Source organism: Rattus norvegicus, chromosome 2 (assembly GCF_021556685.1).
Source record: "Rattus norvegicus strain SHRSP/BbbUtx chromosome 2, alternate assembly SHRSP_T2T, whole genome shotgun sequence".
Classification (NCBI taxonomy): domain Eukaryota; kingdom Metazoa; phylum Chordata; class Mammalia; order Rodentia; family Muridae; genus Rattus; species Rattus norvegicus.
In genome coordinates this window covers 208,689,429-208,704,980 of record NC_141535.1, presented here as the reverse complement: position 1 = coordinate 208,704,980, position 15,552 = coordinate 208,689,429, and the positions used below count along the sequence as shown (strand labels likewise).

At 38.1% G+C, this 15,552-nt stretch overlaps 1 long non-coding RNA gene across 6 annotated transcripts in view; it reads right to left on the bottom strand.

The window, feature by feature from the left end:
* The window catches only part of LOC120100931 (uncharacterized), an 82,746-nt gene that overhangs the window by 36,041 nt on the left and 31,153 nt on the right, over positions 1 to 15,552 (bottom strand). For all 6 annotated transcript variants that reach the window (XR_015672477.1, XR_015672479.1, XR_015672476.1 and 3 more), the window contains exon 2: positions 8,159 to 8,228. This is a non-coding gene — a long non-coding RNA (uncharacterized LOC120100931). The remainder of the gene's footprint in view (positions 1 to 8,158; positions 8,229 to 15,552) is intronic.

Here is a 15,552-nt window from a genome sequence, read left to right as displayed (position 1 = left end):
AGAGGTCTTTCCAGTTCTAACTTGGTCATGGATTTTTTTATCTTTTGGTGATAAAAATGCTAATATAAATATAGTTAATAATGAAAGTGTAAAATCAAATTTGTAGTTTCATAGCTTTAGGACAGCTATTCTCACCGTAATTAAATCAATTGAGACGACTGGTTTTGGGTCTGATTATATCGCCATATAGTGACTTTTGTTTTTAAGTTATTTTAACAAAACATTTTTAGTAAATTTAAAGAGGGAGAAAAGAGAGTAATTCTTTTTCAATTCATGTTTCTTTTAATTATTCACTTTATATCCTGCTCACTGGCCCCATCCTGGTCACCTCCTCCTACAATCCTTCCTTCATCCTTCCTTCCTCTCTCCTTTGAGCAGGTGTGGGCCCTCTGAGTAGCCCACAACCCTGGCACATCAAGTACTCTGTAAAGCTAGGTGCATCATCTACCACTGAGAACAGATATGGCAGTCCAAATTCAAGAATATATCCCACTTACAGGCAGCAACAGGTTTTGGGATAGCCCCCACTCAATTATTTAGGACACACATGAAGACCAAACTACTTAACTGCAAAATGTGTGCAGGGAGGCCTAGGTCTAGCCCGCGTATATTCAAAAAGAGTAATTCTAAAAGCACTGTAAGTTTGCTGTCTTATTTCCTTGAGTGTCAATTTTAGGAGAAGATATTTCCATCTTGTATATTTTGATCGTTGACTAAAAAAGATTGTCCCTAATGTTTCTGAGGTTATGACACAAATATTTGAGCTTTAAGGCACAAATAAAGGCAGTTGATATGTGACATTGTTCTCATGGACTTGGGTTTCCTCAGTGAAAAATAGAGTTGAAGTAGCTGATTGAATTTCTTTCTGGTTGTTATATTTAAGGATTTTGTTGATTTGTTTTGAAACAGGGTTTCATGTAGCCCGAGTTGGATTTAAGCTCACTGAAAAAGCTTCTGGTGGACTTGGGCTCTTGATCCTCCTGCCTCTTTGTCTCAAATGCTAGGATGGCAGGAAGACCAAGCTACCTCCGCAAGTTGAATTTGAAGACACTTTACCTAAGTAAAATAGCCATGGTGGACTCAGGAGAAAGATAGCAATGGCATTCTTATGCCCCATATCTATTTCATCTTAATATGCTATATCTATTTTTTTAAAGATAAGTCTTAGGGCTTTCTTCTAATCTACGTATTTTGATGACAATCTTTAACACAGAATTCTAATTCAACTCTGAGGTTAAAGCCTTAAAAGTGATTAGGGTGCAATGAACAGAGGTAGAAAGATGCAGAGAATGAAGGCAGGGATCATTGAGTATCAGAGTTGTTATACAGACTTTAAGTTTCACAATTCTTCCTGTCTAGAAGTTGTTATATGAAGCTTTAGTGTCTTTAGTTGTGAAGCAACTTCACTCTTTCTTTCTACCTTCTGTGCAGAGGCTTAATAGAGACTCAGAGTAACTAGCTCTATAGCCACTATTGGGTGGCCCGGTCCTCACTATCAAATGACAACCAATCAACTTGTTCTATTGCTCTGGAGTTTTGACTATTTTCCAATGGTGAACAATTGGAAGCAACAAGAACAAACCAACTCTGCCTTATTTAAAACAGACAAACAAACAAATAAACATATTTTTCTCTTCACAATAGAGTTAGGCCATTTTATCTCTTTCAAAAGCTTTGACAAACAACCAAAGTCCAGAAGTTTTGACACAGTTCTGCAAAGTCAGCTGTACATGCATGACCTACAGCTGAACTCCAAGTTCTTTTGCATCATCCATAACCTTTGTATGTTTTCGGAGGACATTATCTTGTTGATACTTACATAATACTCTCAGTTGGGCAGATTGTCTCATTGCTTCTACACTGACACAGTCCCTTCTCATCTGTTCAAGACTAAGAGCCAATCCGGTATTGTAAAAACCCATTGAGCTTTTGGGACCTTAACTATAGTGTGAAATTGGGTCACAATTTGTGTGAAAAATACCCTAGCTGTGACCATTTGTCTCATACTTCCTTTTTTTTTTTCTTATCTATAGGACCATTATTCATGATGCATTGTGTTCCTGGTACAAATTCCTAATCTATTCCACATTCCAGGAAGAGATGAAATTGACTCCATCCAGCTCATGGAGGAATATCAAAAGATACAGACACAGATTTAAGTCTCTACATTCTACTACTTTCCCTCCTTCCATTTCCCTTATTCTTCTTTTTTTTTTATTAACTTGAGTATTTCTTATATACATTTCGAGTGTTATTCCCTTTCCCGGTTTCTGGGCAAACATCCCCCTCCCCCCTCCCCTTTCTTATCGGTGTTCCCCTCCCAACCCTCCCCCCATTGCCGCCCTCCCCCCACCAGTCTAGTTCACTGGGGGTTCAGTCTTAGCAGGACCCAGGGCTTCCCCTTCCACTGGTGCTCTTACTAGGATATTCATTGCTACCTATGAGGTCAGAGTCCAGGGTCAGTCCATGTATAGTCTTTAGGTAGTGGCTTAGTCCCTGGAAGCTCTGGTTGCTTGGCATTGTTGTACATATGGGGTCTCGAGCCCCTCCAAGCTCTTCCAGTTCTTTCTCTGATTCCTTCAGTGGGGGTCCTATTCTCAGTTCAGTGGTTTGCTGCTGGCATTCGCCTCTGTATTTGCTGTATTCTGGCTGTTTCTCTCAGGAGCGATCTACATCCGGCTCCTGTCAGTCTGCACTTCTTTGCTTCATCCATCTTGTCTAATTGGGTGGCTGTATATATATGGGCCACATGTGGGGCAGGCTCTGAATGGGTGTTCCTTCAGTCTCTGTTTTAATCTTGTCTCATACTTCCTAATGGAAACTCTTTCCTTGCAATGATTTATGGGTAACTGTTCACCACCAAATCTTTTCCGAGGAACTTACTGAAGTACATTAGAAATTTATCGTTCCTAGACAAACCATGGCAAGTTTTGGGGAAACTTTTTGTTTCAGGGTACACGTCCCTTATTACTACCTTATGTTTTGTGTATCAGAAGAATACATAATGGGGATTTATCATCCTTAGGGAAAAAAGATGCTCATATATCCATTATTTTGTAAACTCAGGACTCACAAAATTATTTACTTATGGTCTCACATAGTGAACATTTTCCTTGATAGCAATTATAACATTAACTCCTTATTTGGTCCTTGTGTGTTTAATATTCATAAACCTCTTAGTGAAAACATCAAATTGATACAAACATAGTAAATGTCTAGAAATTATTAAGCAGAGGATATATATATATATATATATATACTCACTGTTATTATATTGTATTCAAGAGAAAAATAAATGCATGGCAAAGTAGAGCTTTCTCATCTAGTGTCTGAGAAGTATTCTTCTCTCAAATGCTTTCAAAATTCACAAGCAAATAAATCCTGAATTCAAATAGATTTGGGGAAATAGTCATTCTGCTAATGTGAGCACTAAATGTTTAACCAGAAAATGGATTTCCAAGTAACATACACAAAAGCATTTCACTCTGAAAAAAATTATGCGGTCAAGTTTATGTTGAGAATACTTTCAAATATTTTCTCTCAAGCAGTTTTGAAATTTTAGGTTAGTATGAATTACACAATGGGTTATGATCCTTCCAGTAATCATTGATTATGAAATTCTAATTGATCACATTTTTAAATAATGTCATATAACTTTGCTTTTTCCAAAGTCAAGTCATCATCAGCTAACGGCACTATTAACTATTAATACTCCTGTTCAAGGTAGTCGGTGGGATCCAATTTTTTCTATTTCTATTTTACCAATCAATCTAAATTAACTTCTTTTAGCATCAGGTTAATTTAGTCTATATAAGCTTTCACTGAGATGTAGTTAGTAAATATCACCCAATTTCATTCCTCCACTCACTTGCTTAATTCATACACATTAGCAGACATATTTATAGACAATACATGAGTTGACTAAAAGGTAATAACACATGACTAATAATTTGCAGTCCTATCATTTTATTTTATTATCTATTCAAAATGGCTTCTCTTCATAAACTTAGGCAAAATGAATTTAAGATGCATGTTTTTTAAGTACAAGCATAATTGTGTGAAGTTCCAAATCACTCAGGAACTTCTTAGAAAACTGTTTTGGGCTTGAAGATCAATTACGAAAAGATAATCATCACTGTCACATCTGAAATTCTTTCTATAATGTGAAAGAAGATTTTTGTTGTCCTTAGTCACCTAGTAGGGAAATTGCTTCATATATAAACTTCGAAGACCGTTTTTTATATAACTCCCATATTTTAAAGGTACTCAATAAAAACTTTCCGTTCTGGGCTATGATTTGGGTAATTTGTTTTTTCTTTCTACTCCAAGAAATATAAGTTGTTTTGGAAATGCAGTCCAAGGATGTTCTATGTAAAACCTCCAGGGTTTTCTGTCACTGAAATCCCTTGGATTCTAGTTATTCATTTATTAGTGAGAAACTGTAGCTGGGAAAGTCATCTGCAGCCTCCTGCCATATGGTGAAAGGCCTTATCTCTAGTGCTTATTTGCTTTTTCCTTTGCATCTATGAGTGCTGCATATTTAAAGAACACACGTGTGACTTGTTGGCTTCTCATTCATCTATGTTTTGCTGGAATTAGAATCTACAACTAACATGAGCTCAGTGAGATCCACTCTCTAGAACTCAGAGTGGGAATCAACTAACAAAACCCTCAGGAAGATCAAGTTAGCAGAATGACCAAGGGCCGAAAAGTGTGTGGTTTCAGGCAATACAACCTAATTGCAGGCATTTACCAAAAAGGAGTGCTAGAATACTGATGGGAGATTATATTGACAGATGATATTAAAATATCAAGTAAGCAACAGGATTTAAATTAGGAATTAAATTGTATCATCCCCCAATGAAAACAATAATATTAAAAAGAATTAAATTATTGTTGCTCATATAATGTGTCATTTTTAAAGGAATAATAAGAAACAATTGAAAATAATCTTTAAAAATAGATCGTATGATTTTGAGAAATCATTAATATGTATGTAGATGCACACAAGTATTTGCATGCATTTCCATTTAATTACATTGAAAATGCACGACCGTCTTGCAGATCTAAGCTGGGTTAGTTTCTTCTTCTGAATCTCTTCAGATTTTTACACACGTCCACAGACACATAAAATCAAAGGCACAGAGAGAGTCACTTCCCTGTGGTGAAAGAGTGTCATTCTTTAGGCCATGCGTTCCTGTCTGACAGGAGAAAACACTACCAGATTGTCCCTGCTCCAGAGCATTCCATCATTCACTCCATGATGACGAATTGGGTTGTATTTGATAATCTGGTGATAATTACAGCTAATAATTACAGTGTGTGACTTCCCATCCAGTAGAAATGTCAGTGTTCCATTTTTGTTTCTTTTTTTCTTTTTTTTTTCGGAGCTGGGGACCGAACCCAGGGCCCTGCCCTTGCTGGGCAAGCACTCTACCACTGAGCTAAATCCCCAACCCCTAGTGTTCCATTTTTGTAAGTTAGCTAGGAGCTTAATAAATAAATCTCTAAAATGTGAACATACTAAGAAAATAACTCATCATTTGTACATCTATATTGTATCAAATCTGTTAAAAGGTTATGTTTTTTCCTGTGAAGATATTCTCAACATGTCATTTAAATGCATCTTTCCAAGTACTACTGTCTTCGGAGAACTTGTGTGTGTGTGTGTGTGTGTGTGTGTGTGTGTGTGTGTGTGTGTGTGTTAGGGAATCTGCAGGAGTGAATGTTTCCTGGAGGATATCTCAGAGCTGAGCCTTGGAGCTGTTAAAGGCTTTTGGCCTTCATGCTAAGAGGGACTGTACTCTGCTCTATAGCCCGAACCCCTGACTACAGAGATGGATGGATCGTCGTAATTAACAGGAATAACTTGGAAGCAGGCATAACTGTTCAGTCTCGGTCAGATAGAAAGGCATGTGAGAGGAAAAGAAATGTACGGGATGGTGCTGCTCAGGATAAATACCTCATCTAAGGATTTCATCACCATTAAGTTGAATAGATACAGCTCTGATTTTTTTTTTTAAGAATAAATTGTTTTAAGTTAACGGGTATGAAGTTAGTTCAGCTCAGTCTGAGTGTTTCAAGCACTGTGGGAAGTTCGGAAAAATGCTCAATGAATAAATAAAGGAAATGTTCTTGGGAAATGGCTCTGTGGCACAAAGCTGAGAGTGATGACATCCATCTGTAATCCCAGTTGTCCTAGTTGGAGATGGGAGGCAAAGATAGGAGAATGCACGGAAGCGGGGGATCAGCTGGACAGGATACATGCTAGTTACGCAATGCTGTGTCAAAAAAGGCGGAAACTGAAATAACACCCCAAATCATCATCTAACCTCCACAAATGCATCACACACACACACGCACGCACACACACACACGCACGCACACACACACACACACGCACACACGCACACACACACGCACACACACACACGCACGCACACACACACGCACACACACACACACGCACGCACACACACACGCACGCACACACACACGCACACACACACACGCACACACACACACATGCACACACACATGCACATACACACGCGCACACACACGCACACACACACGCACACACACACGCACACACACACACGCACACATACACACGCAGGCACACACACACGCACAAACGCACGCACACACGCACGCACACACACACACACACGCACGCACACACACGTATTCACACATACAGGCACACACAGACATCATACGTACACATCATATATAATATACAAATTTTACACACAGAGAAAACAGTAATAAAGCATATTGAGGAGATTAATGCTCACAAGTGCTAATATATTATATATAAATATGTTTGCATATTATATATGCAAATATAAAATGTATGCATAGTTATGTATTATATATAAACATACTATATATACATGGCTTTAGGGATAATAGAAGCTGAATAATGTATTGCCAGATAGAATTTTTAAAAGTAACCTAAGAAATAAAACCAGTTTCCACAGGCTGCTAAAATGAAATATTGGTACTCTAAAAATAACCCTTATAGTGTATTAAACTGCCCAATACTAGTTAGTTTTATTAAAAACTACAAACAGAGAACAACTGAGATCATTTAAAAATCAGAAAGGAAATGAGAAATGGTTTTATTTCTCAGTCAATAGGTTGCTGCTGACTAAAAAAAATATGAGACTTCATTGTGTGCTCGAAAGAAAGAATGATGTCAAAGTGTTCTTTTTGTAGTCAGCTAGCTGTGGACGCCACAAAAGAGTGCTGCTTAATATATACAATGTGCTAAAGCAGTCATTTTTCAGTGATATGCAAATTATTTGGACATTTTGAATTTGTGGATAAGCAGAATCAGCAGATAGCGACAGTTTTAAATTTGCTAAAAGTCAATAGAAGATGAGTAAAATCCAATTTTCCTAAATCAGGCTGGGACTTCAACTGAGTCAAACCATTTTTGATGCAACTGATAGATATTTCTTTTCTTTTTTTCTTCCCTTTTCTTCAGAAAGGACTTTAAATGAATTTAAAATTGCTCCACTTTATTAGTAGCTGTAAAATATAGGTATGAATTGGATTGAAGTGATCTGTCTTTTTTTAATCAGCCTCACTGCTTCTGGATACATATTTTATTCTATTTTCTGAAGCTTAAGTTATATTACCCCTTAATTATTATTTGCAGATGATTTTTTTCCTCATTATGGACAATTCCATAAAAACAGAATCAATTTCTGTTAAGTAGTAGCTACTCCGTATGTGTACTGCATTTGCAGTCTCCGAATGGAAGTCTTAAATAATGTATAGCCAGTCCCTTTGTAACAAGACACTCCTTATGTTTTGTCGTGATTTTGTCACAGTATACAAAACGCCCTTTGTTAAAGTACCGAACTCATATCAAGGAATTTATCAACTCCTTCTAATGCGTTGGTAGATGCCATTCAAAGCCCCTGGGCATTTGATTCAAATATTACATTTAAGAGCCAGGACCCCATTGATAAGTTAGAAATAGACTTGCGTTCCTAAATCAAGATCAGCGTAAACATATTTTTAACCTCATTAAAGGGAGATCTAAAGTTTTCTTTTTTGGTCGGGACTTAACTGGTAACCAGTCACAGTCACGGTTTTAGATCCCCAAGAAGTAATAAATAACACGTTCGATAAAACAAAATACCCTTCTTATCTTGTTCCCGGAACTCCCTTGGTCTTCTAATGCAGCTGTTTTCTTGAAGCGTCTTTCAAATCTGATGACAATGGGGGAAGAGAAAAGGTTAATTTCTGGAGAGCTTGCAGCTTTGCAAGCGCAGAATTGCAGTCTCACTTCTAAGTGTGATTTCTAAAATAGACCGTCATGTAATTAGAAATGTAAAAGGATAAAACATCTAAGTAAGTTTTGTTATGATGAACATGCCTCCTCCCTTGTGATGCCCTTTGCTCTCCCAACGTCCTTTCTGTGCTTTCTGCATGTGCAATCGCCTGTATCCCCTGGCACACTCGACTTGCTCAAGGATTGATATTTATTTTCTGCTTCCCTTTTTATTGCCCACACGTTTTGCTATTACGGCGTGTCAGGCCCTTTGTCAGCCAACAGCATGCGTAGCCTTGTAGTTGGAAGGCATATGTCTGGGAGGCATAATAGGTAACAGCAAGACATAATGCACGCGCATCGGCAGCCTCATTGGCTGGGGGAAACGATTTACCAAAGTTCCGTGGTATTCTCTCAAAGTTAACACACAAGATGTTAATTCTCCCTGTTTTCCAAAGAGCTTGCCATTGCTATTGACGTGCCTCTGGCTTTATGGTTCCAAGATGCATGAATTATTAGTGTAGCTTGACATTTTTAAATCCCTAACACTGTAGCCTTGCCCCTCACTTCCCATTAGCTGTTATGGGCTTTAAGAGGCCATGCTGGTTGTTGATCAATGATTGCTCAGTAATTCAGAGGTGTCAACTTCTCTTGTGGGTTGAAAAAAAAAGAGTCAGTTTATAATACATTATCCAAATAATAATGTAAGATCCTACTATGGATCTGAGACTTAAAGGATAGATATGCACTTTGATCTTGTGTGTGTGTTGTGTGTGTGTGTGTGTGTGTGTGTGTGTGTGAAGAGATCACACTCTGCTACTTCAAATTTTTAACAATAAAATGATGTGGTTTAAATGAAATTCAATTCCTTATTAGATTTTAATGTCTAATGGAGCAGTCCGATGAGATAGGACAACAGTGATAGATTATACATTATTGAAGACACCTGAATATTTAATCTTCAGAAAGTTCAACCAATTAGAATAAAATAACAAAAGATATTTGTGTTACAGAAGTACATAGAATACTTGGATTTTCTAGAAACAATGTCCCGATTCTCATTAGACTGATTTTTTTAATGATTCTTTGCATGTCAGAGAAAGATGTAAACATTCAAAATAATGACAGGTTACAAAAAAATCACAAACCAAAACTCTAAATTTTATTAAAAGGATGATTAGCCTTTTATCCTATTTATATTTTTGGTGTACATTTTTAAGCACAAGCTGATGTTAACTGAAAATTTTGAAATATTTAAGTGGGTCAATGCATTCCCAAGTATGTCTATATTTGGAATTTTTAATTGTTAAAAAAAAGTCAGGGGTGAAATATCTCCTTTCATTTTTATCCTTAATGTATACCAAGGTTGCCCTCTCAGCAGGGAACACTTTTAACTCGGAAACCTGTAATGAAACACAGCACAATTAATTGCCCGTTAGTCTCTGAGACTAGATAGATCTATGTTACCAGTTATGTTGCTAAATTGTGAGTTTGGAAACTTGCCTTACACAGATTGACTTACAACTTGTCGAAGGACGTATTCTGAAGTCCCAGTGATTAGTTCCAGTGATTAATTCAAACCATGAGCTGCATTTTCTAGCCTTCTCCTGTTGTCAACCCCAGAGGCTGACTTTAAGCTCTTGTCTCCAAAGAACTAGCTGGAGCATTTCAATCTGTAGGGCCATTTTCTATGGAAGCGTTCTTCTATTAAACTTCCACCCCATTGCTCTTCTCACTTCCTGTCCGTTAAGTAATTCTTGTTTATATTCTTCCAGGATGACTTCCTCTGTCTATGCCTTACCTTCTATCCTGGGTGACATTCTCAGGACTCCAACCAAGAAACATTTATAAGTACTTGCTATATACGTGCCACAGTGAGACAATACTGAGAGAGACAAACTGTGTAAAACAAGGATCTTGTCCTTAGGACCATCGCTCATCTTTGGTATGAAGAAAGCCTGTCAGCATAGCCTTTCAAGTAGGAAAAAGAATCCACGATTTTCTTCTCTGTACTATCCTGTCAAGTTAAGCTCATTTGTTCACAGCAACATGTTATCTCTGATACTTTGTGTGTGTGTGTGTGTATACATGTGTGTCTGCCATGCCATGTGCATGTCATGTGCTCACATGGGTGTATTCATGTCTTTATGAAGGTGCATGTATGTGCATGTATGTGTGTGCTTGTGGAGGCCAGAAGACAACCCTGAGTATTGTTCTTTAGGAAGTGTCTATCTTATTTTCTAGCAGAGTTTCTCATGGCTTTGGAGCTGACCACGTAGATTTTGCTAAGTGGCCAGAAAGTCTCAGAGCCCCGTTTGTCTCTGCTTCCCCAGTAGGAGGGACCGCACAGATTAGACTATTTTACATGCTAGGAATCTGTTCTCATGCCTGGTTGACAAGTACTTTACTGATGGAGCCAATTCCAAAGACTTTGTTTCTGACACCTCCATTTGAGGTGGTATTTCCAAGTCCTCACTGCTCTGCTCTTGGTCTTCTGAGAACTTAGGCTTCAATGTGTCACACATTAAATTTTCCAGTGCTATGGATTCATTCCCAAATCCCTTGTTCACTGTTTAATTCCCAGTCTTATGCATTGTCACTGTGTTCCCATTTCTAATTTGTCATTTATCCATGTTCTATATTTATCTTTCTAAATAACCTAGACTGTTATTAGTTCTTGCCAATTTTGCTCAGTAGAGAATTGCGACTGTATATCCATGTGTTGCTTTTTAACTCCACTCACAGACCATCATCCACACATATAACTACTGATCTTATATCACACATATTGGTGTATGAGACTTGGAGAACATGATAGAAATGATGGAAAATGTCACAGAGGATTTAGCATAAAGTTGGGTGTTCACACATCTTCTGAAACATTCATGTAGACAGACCTTCAGGAATTGATTTAGATGAAGATTAAGAGCCTTCTCGTTAAACACCAAAAAATTAAACCGTATAATCTAAGCAATGAGTACTTTCAAATGTCTTTATTTTATCACATTTGTATTTATCTGGTGTTTGTGTGTATATGTATGTGGTCATGCGTGTGCCATGGTACACATGTGGAGTGTAGAGGCAGTAGTACATTCTTTCCTTCTGTCATGTGGGTTCATGAGGGTTTCAGGGTCAAGCATTTTGTCAGGCTTGGCCCCACTACTTTAACTCACTGCTATCTTCTCCACCCTCAAACCTCTTAGTATTAGGTAGAACCTAAGATGTTTCAGTGACAAATTTCAGTTATACCATGGCGTGTCCTTTGAGAGACTTTAGATTTCAAAATCATTGGATGATGGTAGTGGAGTGTCCAATGCCTCTGAGGTTTCTGTTAATGTTGGCCAGCAAACATTGTGAGAGCCATGACTGACTTATCATTGCATTCATATCTGCCATCTATAGTATTTTCTATGCAGTCAAATTCAATCTGAATGTTTAGATCAAGTTGGGATTTAGAAGAATATGCAAGATGGCTCATCACAAAAGGGGTGGGTATGGTCAATTACTTTATTATGAAAGAGGAACGGCCAAATAGTAGACACAGATGAGGATGTGCAGATCTAGGTGTGTGTACATATGTGCATGTGAGTGTTTTTGGGTATCTGTGTGTGTCTCTGTGTATATCTATGTGTGTCTCTGTGTGTATCTTGTGTGCATAGGTGTGTAGGCCCTGATCTATCTTACAGTTCCTTTAAAACAAGGTATTTTCTTGATGCTGGAGCTAGGCTTGTGGTCATCAAGCTTCAACATCCTCTTACCTCCAGCCTCAAAGATGCTTGGGGTTGTAAAGACTTTTGGTTTTTACCTGGGTGCTGTGTTTAGAACTCTGGTCTTTCTAAGCAAGCACTTTTACCCCCTGGAACATCTCTCCAGACTGACCTAAGTTATTTCTATTTGTACTGATGCTCAAACACGAGTTATACGTTAATGTTGGATAAAGTAGACAGAGAAAGGATGATACTGGTTAGCAAATATAGTGAGTTGGCTCTAGGCAAGCTCTAGTTAGTTCCCAAACACAATATTGGCTGGCAGAATTTTTTTTAATGTAAGCCAGTATTTAAGCATTAAGATAATTTTATATATACAAATCCCGATTTTTCAAGCTTCTCTTTGGAATTTGGAGGATCGTATGACACTGGGCTTGCATTCACACATAGTAGCAACTATTGGCCAGCAATGTAAGGAGCTGTTCCTCTGCACAGTGCATCTATTTCCGGTCCCTCACTGCTCCCAGAAGATCCACTGCAGGCACTTACTGTACCTTCCTACCTCTTAATGGCAGTTGGAACCCTTACAGACTGGCCTGAAAATCTGAAAAGTTTAGAGGAAAATGTTATTCTGAACTATGTATCCTCTGTGACAATGAAAGAGGAGGGAAAATAAAATTCTTCTAGAACAGGGATGAGGAACAAACAGAAAGTAATAGAAATAATGTTCCCGTATCTGGTCCTTCACATCTGTATCAGTTTAGCTGAGAGAAAAAAATGAAAGCCTTAAGTTTTAGCCCACCAACCAAGGAAAATGAGTTCTTTAGGTGACAAGGAGACAGACAGGGACTCTGTGGTATCAAGTTCCAAGGATGGAACTCTTTCGGGTAAAAATCCACCCACCTGCAATATTTAATATACATTATATATACATACACACATATGAAAAAGAGAAGGACACCATTGGGGTGTTTTATTTCCTTCTTATTTTTTTATATCAGTGTTCATTAAATTTCTGTAGCATCTTGTGAGCAGAAATCTCAATACAAACAGCAAACAGCAAACATCAGTGAGCGATCTTAAGCTTTATTTTTCTGGCGTTTTCTACCTGGAGACAATATCCTAATATTAAAATATTCAAATGCCTTTTCTAATTATTCTAAATCCTTACAACTCTATAGGGACTCGAGATGTCTCCTCTTGAGAAAACAATTAACTCCGTTATGGTTTAATTGTTCATGTATGCTAATAAATAACACTAAACGTCTGTCCTAGTGCTTTGTCGAGACTAAGAGCAGAGTGCTTATTAGAACGTGGTTTCAGAGGACCCTGAGTCCCTTAAATTATCATGGAAAAATACAGCTCTGATTTCTTTGATGTGTCACCCATCTTTCTAGCCCTGCTAACATTAGAGCACTCTGTCTTTCTTCCTTCTCCACGGCACTTTCACAGACTGCAAGCTTGCCTTTAGGTATGGCAATTACGCCGATTTTAGGATATTTAGCTTAATGGAAGTGGGGACAAGGGTTGCTTAAAAATAAGGACAACTGGTTGATGGCTTTCCCTTCGGTAGCTGCAATCCTCAAGGCTCTGAGACTTAATAACACTGGCATGTGGTTACAGGAGAGATATCTAGGAATTTACCAGAAATAGGAGAGCTGTCCTTCATATTAGACATGTATCGATATATCTAACAACTTCCAAGCTGTCTCCAACCCCAAAATTCTGGTGTTTGAGAAATATGATGCCTATTTTGAAACTCTTACTTTGAGTCACTTTTGTTTTTGGTAATCCGGGGAAAGTTGCTTTGCTAGCCACTGGGGCATAGCACTCACTGTCTCTGTAACCATCTCTGCATATCCACATATCTCTCAGAATGGCTAAAAACCCATTTGTATTCTGTCAGGCTTGTTTGTTTTGTGGAAAGAGATCCAAAATGCCAAGTGGCTGACTCTGGTGAATGGATTTCTCTGGTAAACTAGGTCACTACTATACCAGTGTTTCCCCGTATACGTGAAAATTACTTTCTCAAACTTGAAATTTTCAAGCATTCACTAGCTTTTGGATGTACTTCATATAAATGCTCACATGTGTGTATGCATGGGGAGGTCAGATTCAGAATACAGATCTCTTCCTCAGTCACTACGTGTGTGTGTGTGTGTGTGTGTGTGTGTGTGTGTGTGTGTGTGTGTGTGTGTGTGTTGGAACTATCTCCCAGAATCTTGGGGTAATTATAAATATTGAATTCCTTTATATTTCTAATGTTGATAATACTGAGATTTGTTAGAAACATGGTTTTAAGCTTTATTTGGTCAAAGAGGAAAAGAATGAAGGCATCACTATGTAGTCATAGCATGGGGACAATAAAGATTCAAAGACTGTGTCATCCCAGATAAGGTTTCTTGCAGAAGAACTTTGCTTTCTAGAGTTAGAGACCTCTGAGTAGAATCACAGATCCAGTCATCCGGTGATGCATCTTCTTGTTCACATTGAATGTCATCACATGTGTCCTTTCTCTGCTCTTAAATGACCTGTGTCTGAGTTATTCTTTTCCTAGATTCAGCTGAGGTAGTCCTGTCCCCAGGGTGGTGTCAAGCATAGCTCAGTATCTGTCCTCAAAGATGCTATGAACAATTCTTAGTATGTTTTCTACTGTGGTTATTTCTAAGCCAGCCTTCATTCTTCTAATTTCTAGTTATGGAACATTCAGGCCACATATTTTCTTATGAGTAACCCCAATGAGTAGAAAAGTGCCTGGAGGAGTAAACATTCATTACATTTCTCATTACATTTTGGGGAAGGAAATGGAAGGTATGTGTATCTGGATGGCAAGGGGTGCATTGTCTTAAGAAAAGGAGAGCGCTGAAGCACCCACATTCAGCATAGACAGAACATTAATGCTCAGCTAAGAACTGGCATCATGCTTGCAAATTACAAGATCAATTACATTGAAGAATAAACTTGCACTGAATCCAAGAAACACACAGGCAGCATGCTCAGTGACCCAGTGATTGGGGTTGATTCTGTGCCTTTCAAGCATGCCTTTGACTCATTGATACAATGAGATGTGCTCTGTATCCAGAAGTCTGAAAACACTTAGAGTCACCCACAAGTATTTCCATATTTAAAAACCATAAGTTATCTTTGTAAGCCATGCATAAATTACAACGTTCAACCGTACATGTGATTTGTGTTGTTTTTATGCAACCAAGAGAAAGGTTGTGAGACACAAGAAAGTGAGGGCATTTAGGTAAGTGCTAGAGCTTGAAGACGTATGCTGGAGATGAGAGCTCATCTTAAGTACTGGGGGAAAAATGAAGACGGAAAGAAGGGATTTGCGATCACAGAGAAGGCAGATTGATTGTAAGAAATAGCATTGAAAAACAATGTGTTGTGTGAGTAAAATTCTTGAGCTTACAAAATATAACCTCACCACAGGGTCTTCAGAGCTAGGATTTGCTCTACTGGAAGGTGTGTTTTCCAGGAAGTCAAATGTGTACTTTTCATTTCTCTGGGCTTTGTGATCAAATGTCATGTTGTACTTCTCTACCACCA